This window comes from Solenopsis invicta, chromosome 1 (genome assembly GCF_016802725.1).
Source record: "Solenopsis invicta isolate M01_SB chromosome 1, UNIL_Sinv_3.0, whole genome shotgun sequence".
NCBI classification, from domain to species: domain Eukaryota; kingdom Metazoa; phylum Arthropoda; class Insecta; order Hymenoptera; family Formicidae; genus Solenopsis; species Solenopsis invicta.
In genome coordinates this window covers 8340650-8348139 of record NC_052664.1, presented here as the reverse complement: position 1 = coordinate 8348139, position 7490 = coordinate 8340650, and positions in this window count along the sequence as shown.

The following is a 7490-nucleotide window of genomic DNA, read 5'->3' as shown; positions in this document are numbered from 1 at the left end:
ATAAATCAAAATAATACAACATATAATATAACATAAGATCACATGCAAATACATCATACATAAGGTAATATCAATCACACATGAATGTAAGCGACATTCAGTAGGTTCTCAGTGGAGACCCCTCTGGAGGTTAGGTTGCGTAAGATGGCGTTGCGGACTTCCACCGCAGCGCACCACATTACGAGATGGGCTAGTGCGGCCTCGTGAGCGCCATTGGCCCTTCCGGCCAGGTGATCTTAAGTATGGCTTGTTATTGGCCGCTTGAGATAACGGAACCGCCACCTCGTGGCAGAGTCGGGCAAGCGTAGCGAAAAGACGGGGGAACGGACACTCTCCTCATGGCGGCCGTACGTGTAAGGACTCTTGTAATCCTTGGGGCGAATAAACGTTATAGTGTTTATAAGACGGTATTGCCTTCGTGTCTATCCTTTCACTCTCTCTCCTCCCCTCCTCAGTAATTTCCTCACCCGGTCGGTTACCCTGGCTTACAGCCAAGAATTTCAGAAGTGGGATTCACCTTCGCATTTTCCTCTGTCCTTGTCCCGCGCAACGGTCAGAAAGTAGTCATACGGGGAGAGTCAAGTTTTCCCGTCTCTCGCGTTCGCGGTGCTTTTATTCGGTCCGTGCCTCGTCTCAGGGTTCTCCCCGTGATCTCACGGTTTTACGGGCACGCGATTGTGGCCGCAGTAATGCGCGGTACGCTTATACACGGCCACGTGTAACGGGCAGTGTCCGCTGCGGCGCGGTATTCCCGCTATCGCGCATTCTTTCCGCCGTTCAGTGATTTCGCTTGTCGGCTTTAATATAGGCAGCTAGGACTACTAGCCCTGCTGCCTCGGTGCTTCAACACCATTATTACGCGTTATATCACGCTTTATACGCGTCTACGCGCTCGCGTATTCGTGCCGCCCGGCATAGCCACCATCTTGTGAATCGGCGTGATTGACGGTTTCTCTCGCCGGTGCACGTTTGAACCTGTTGCTGCGCGTTTGGTCTGACGGTTTCGTGAGTGCCCTCGCGAGTGATTGTCGAGTCATGATGGACCGCCAGCAGCTTGAAAAGCTTTCCCTGCAGGAGTTGCAAGCCGAGCTTAGGAAATACAGTTTGGCTGTGCTAAGCGATCCTGCGAGTTGTATCGATGCTCTCATGTCCCATTTCGAGAGGAACGCGCCGGTGGACCTGCTGGGCCTGAACCCTCCAGATAGCGGCTGTACGTCGACGCCGTCATCGGAGGTATCCAACGCTGCAATTCAGCAATCTCTGCAGCGATTGATTGATCAAAACTCAGCTCTATCTGAGCAAATAAAATTGCTGGTGCAACTAAACTTAAATACACATAATCAAAGTGCGCAGAGCCCTCACACTCAGATTTCAGGCGCCCAGATTTTGGATTCACACACGCTGGATGTAGCGGGCTTCCAGTCTCCACACGCACAGTCTCCTAGGGTCCGAATGCCGGATGCCCACGTTCCAGGAGCTTCACGGTCCCCGCCGTTAAACACTTCCATGCATGGTGAGGACCAATATCTGACAGATATGACAGCTGGGCAGGCTGTCAGGATGCTCACCACTCAGATCCCTCTGTTCGGAGGAACAGAGGATGAAGACATCGAGCTTTGGATTCGGAAGGTGGAGTACATCGCAGCCACGTATGGTGTTTCGGACAAGCTGGTAAATTTGGCTGCCTCGGAGAGACTCACCAAAGACGCCAAGGACTGGCACGAGATGAACATTGGACCTACTACAAGTTCATGGGCTTCATTGAAACCTGCACTGGTCAAAGCATTCCGTCGCAAGGTGCCCATTCATTTGGCGATGCAAAAGGTGGACGCTCACAAATGGAACTTCTCGAGGGAAAGCTTCCAACAGTATGCAAGACAAAAGTTGAAGTTGATGCACCCGCTACAATTGTCTGAGTAGGACAGCATTCAATTATTGATTAACGGCATTGGAAGTGTGGCACTAAGAGGTACTGCTGCAGCCCTCCGGGCTGAAACCATAGACGACTTCTTAGATCTCATGTTTGAGATCACCAGCTCTTGTGCCGCTACAACAGCGAGGATGTCCCCCCCACCAGTTAAGAAAGAGAAAGGCAAAGTCTCGCCGCCCTCTCCGACGAAGTCCAACCAGTGGTCGAGGGAAGCTAAGGACTCGCAGTGTGGCTATTGCAAGGCGAAGGGCCACATGAAGGAAGACTGCTTTAAAGTGAGACGAAGGGAGCAAGCCTTGTCACAGAATTCTACGCCAGTGTCGTCCAAGTCATCACTCTCAGCCGCGGAAGTGAAAGCAGCTACGTCGCAGATTGGCTGCGTCGGTAGCCGTCCAACATCAGATGATGAGGCGATGCCAGCGGATCCTGAGACAATTGGGTGCGTCGAGTCGAGCCAGCATCAGAAGTTTAAGATAAGCGACACGGTTGTTAAAATTTTTGCGGTTAATGGCTCGAAATCGAATCTTATTGCTTTAATTGATACCGGCAGCCCAGTTTCGTTTTTGCAATCGTCGGCTTTAGATAGTCTGCAAGGTCAGGTCCCTAATGTTGACGCGTCTAAAAGAGTTTCGTTTAAAGCTCTCAATAACTCGGTAATACCTACTCAGGGAGAAGTAAGTTTGAATATCCGTTTAGAACAGTTACCGGATTGTCTTGCTAAAGCCAATTTTAAAGTGATTGATGACTCAGGGTGGTCTACCCACGCAATTCTTGGTCAGGATTTTATTGCGGCCAATAATCTTCAATTATTGTACGATCCTTTGGATCCGAAATTATCTAACAGAGTTAAACTTATGAACGAAGTAGCCTCGGCGGCATACTGGAGGACGAGCCTCCGCACTTGCCCGCTATTGATATTCAAACTGACTTCGGCCATTTAACCGATCAAAAGGTGTTGCAAATTATTAAAGAAGGAAACGAATCAAATATAGCCAAGGTAGAGGACGGCTATTGCGTCTCGGTCGTTTTAAAGGATAACTCGACTTTTGCGTACGCTCCAAGGAGGTTCGCTTGGATGGAGCGCTTACAACTTAGAAAAATAATTGACGATTTAATTGAGCGGGGCATTATTGCGGAGAGTTGCTCCCCTTATTGCTCGCGCGTTGTTCCGGTGCGAAAAAAAGACGGAAGTTTGCGCCTGTGTGTCGACTTGCGGCCGCTTAACGACCGTACAATCAAACAGAACTATCCTTTCCCAGTAATCGAGGATTGTCTCGCTAGAATCGGGCCGCGAGTAATGGTGTTAACTCTGCTAGACATAAGAGATGGCTTTCACCAAATCAATATACACCCGGACTCGACGAAGTATTTTTCGTTTGCGACTCCGTTGGTCAATATGAATTTTTAAAGCTGCCATTTGGCTACTGCGAAGCCCCAGCTGAGTTTCAAAAGAGACTCATTCATATTTTGCAACCACTCATTCGCCAGGATAAAGTTCTGGTGTACATAGATGACATGTTGATTTCTTCTTGTACAGTGAAAGAAAATTTAGCAGTCTTGAGGGAGGTTCTTATTCTCCTTAAAAAGTATAATTTTGAGCTTAATTATAAAAAATGTAAATTCTTGAAAAAAAACATCGAGTTCCTCGGTTACAACATATCCCAGGATGGAATGACATTGAGCGAAAGGCATGTCAGCGCAGTGCGTGACTTCCCGTCTCCGCGAAACGTTCACGAACTCCAGCGATTCCTGGGCTTAGTGAGCTTCTTTAGGAGATTCATTCCTGAGTTTGCGGTCAAAGCAAGACCGTTGTACAATCTTCTCCGAAACGGAGTTCCCTTTGAATTTGACGATATCTGCGAAAACGCGTTTAACATGTTAAAATCTATTTTAATTTCATATCCGATCGTTCGTCTATACAATCCTAGTCTTGAAACTGAGCTGCATACAGATGCTAGCTCCATCGCGTTAGCGGCTATACTCCTTCAAAAGCAGGATCGCGGAAAATGGACGCCCGTGGCGTATTATAGTCAAGCGACCAACGATGCAGAGAGTCGCTACCACTCATTTGAGCTCGAGATGCTCGCCGTTGTAAAAGCCGTGGAACGTTTCCACATTTATTTGTACGGAATTGAATTTACTGTAATAACAGATTGCCACGCGTTGGTTTATGCCCTAACCAAAGCGCATGTCAACTCGCGAATTGCGCGTTGGACTTACAGACTACAAAATTATAGGTTTAAGGTTGTTCACCGCAAGGGTGAAAAAATGGCGCACGTGGACGCCCTTAGTAGAGTGGTGGCGTCGATAGATGCGTTACCTCTCGAAAGAGAGTTGCAAATCAGGCAATTGACCGATCCGCACATCCGGGCATTAGCTGAGCACCTTGAGTCGGGTGAACATGAACACTTCACCCTATTCGAGGGGTTAGTATACAGGAAATTTGAAGATAAGCTCCGATTTTACGTTCCGGACAGCATGGTTCACAATATCATCCATCGTTATCACGACGAATCGGCCCATTGCGGATTTGATAAAACGGTTCAAGGCATCTTAGCCAATTATTGGTTTCCGGCGTTAAGAAATAAGACCAAGAAGCACTTAGATAATTGCCTAACTTGCTTGCTGACTAACTCCTCCAGTTGTACCAGGGAGGGTGAAATGCATCTCACCGAAACGCCTAAGTTACCTTTCGAGATTATTCACCTTGATCACTTTGGCCCTCTCATAGAGTCACGAGATAAGATTAAACATGTACTGGTAGTGATTGATGCGTGTACACGCTTCACCTTTCTGTTTCCTTGTAAATCAACTGGCTCTTTAGAGGTTATTAATCACTTAACTCCGATGCTTAACGCTTTCGGCTGTCCTAAGGTAATTGTCACGGATCGCGGTACAGCTTTTACCTCTCTCGAGTTTGCCAGCTTCCTGGATGCAAGAAACATCAGACACCATTTAGTTGCTGTCACAGCACCGTGGTCTAACGGTCTTGTCGAAAGGGTCAATCGTTTTTTAAAATCATCACTTAAAAAAAAAGTCGAGGACCAGATTAACTGGTCAGAGCATCTCTCTACCGTCCAGTATGTGATTAACAACACGTACCATTCTTCTATTAAAAACACTCCGTCTAAACTTTTGCTGGGTTATGATGGTCGGAACAAGTCTGATTCAGATTTGGTCCAATTTCTCAACGATCTGGTTAAATCTTCTATTAATCTTGATGATGAGAGAAATATTGACCGGAAAATCGCCATAGAAGCCTCTAACAAACTTAAACAGTACAACAAGGAGTACTATGACAAAAGACGCCCTCACGCTACCAGGAGGGGGATTTTGTTTTAATTAGAGATACAACTCCTAAACCGGGCGAAGCCCGAAAATTGAAACCGGCTTACAAAGGGCCTTACTTGGTGGCCAAAGTATTAAAGAAAAACCGGTATGTGATACAAGATATTCCTGGGTTTAATCTAACAGCCAGGCCTGTGAATACTATCTTGTCGTCTGATAGGATCAAGCCTTGGATCAAACCAATTGCCTCTCAAAACTGCTAAAGCATTCTTGATCTAGTGCTAAGATACGTGTACATCATAGATACACCTATCTCCTCTTGTTAGTGTAAGTGCGTTCACTAGTCTAAGTCCACTAATATATGAGCGTTATAAATACTTAAGTGCGATCGTTCCTATTAATATATAGAACGTTGTTTTCTTTTAGTTCAGAGTCTCCTCATAGTTTATTTTCGTTCAAAATAGTTTAATTTTATTTTGCGTGCGCGACGCATATTTTGTTTTAAATCTAAGTCTTCTCTGTAATAGCGAGATAAATGAATTGTGATATGTTTATTTTATGGTATCTCTGCTTTCCCATGTTCGGGACGAACATAACCTGCAGCATGGCCGAGCTGTAAGCGACATCCAGTGGGCTCTCGGTGGAGACCATGGTGGAAGTAGACATGGTGTGCGCAGTTTGCAAGCGTCTCTCTCTAATTCTTTGCCCTCTCACTTATTTTTTGACCGTAAGTCCCCATGTGTACCAACCTTGTTTAACTCCGTAAAGTTGTTACAACTGAATGTGTTTGTTTTCGTTGCACGCACGTCATTTAGTATTCTTTCGGTCTCTTTTTATCATATACGTGCGTGAATGTCGTATGATTGCACTTATCGTATAATTATAATAAAATGTACATTAAATTCGATATAAAAAACGTATGGAAGATGTCGTTAATTTTGAAAAGAAAATCTTAAGATTCATCTCCACAATGCTAAAACTCGGTGCAACTTTTCGAGCTGAGAACTGTGTGATCAATTAGCTTGTCACTTTTCCGTAAAAGCTAAACATTGATGGGTTACAAACTTTTCGATCTGAGAACTCGGACCGATTTCTAGCCATTTCTAGCATCGCGGGCTTTTATAAATAAACTTTTCCATAGTAATCAAAGAATATCGTAATATTATTACAATTTCTAAGAGCTGGTTTTAAAATCTCCTGTTTGTGACCAGTTCAGTACCAATTGTAATTGATTATTTCTGGTCAATTTTATTTAACGACAACTACGATATGTAAGATAATAATAAAGTATATAAATGTAAGATAATATTAAAGGAAAAAAACTAATATAATAAAGGATAATAATAAACGACTTTTATTTATATAAAAAAAAACTCTGATATATTTAAACCAATGGTTTCGCGCTCGTGTTATAAATCACAGATTAATTATAGGCCGTAAACAAGCAAGACGATTATTAATTTAATAAATTTATTAAAATCTAAAAAGATTGTGATTACGAAACGTTTCGGTCTTACTTGACCTTCTTCAGCTGTAACGTTAACATTAATCTACTATCTTTTTGAACATATTTTTTATTTATTTTTCTACTCGTATATAAGTACGAGTTCGTACCAAACATTAATTATAATATTTCATCGAGAATGCATTGATAGTATTCGATATTTTCTTTAACAAGTGTAATTATTTTGTGTATTACATAATTTTCTTGGGAAAAGTAGTCACCATGAAAATTTATAAAGCATTTTTCAACAATTATACTAATATGAATTAATTCATCAGAGGGATACATTATTTGGTACCCTTCAGAGACATAATGATATGTATCAGGTATGAGAGAAAAGGACACAACGAACATATAGCAGAGTGTGACAAAGATGCAATCAAAACAGTTGTAGTAACCTGATATCATCAAACATTTAGTTTTTCGTAGTTGGCAGACTTGGGGACTTACAGTCTCTCGATGCGAAAAAGGGGCGTGGTTTGCGAGTTTCGCGCACACCATGTCTACTTCCACCATGGTGGAGACCCCTCTGAAGGTTAAGTTGCGTAAGATGGCGCTGCGGACTTCCACCGCAGCGCACCACATTACGAGATGGGCTAGTGCGGCCTCGTGAGCGCCATTGGCCCTTCTGGCCAGGTGATCTTAAGTATGGCTTGTTATTGGCCGCTTGAGATAACGGAACCACCACCTCGTGGCAGAGTCGGGCAAGCGTAGCGAAAAGACGGGGGAACGGACACTCTCCTCATGGCGGTCGTACGTGTAAGGACT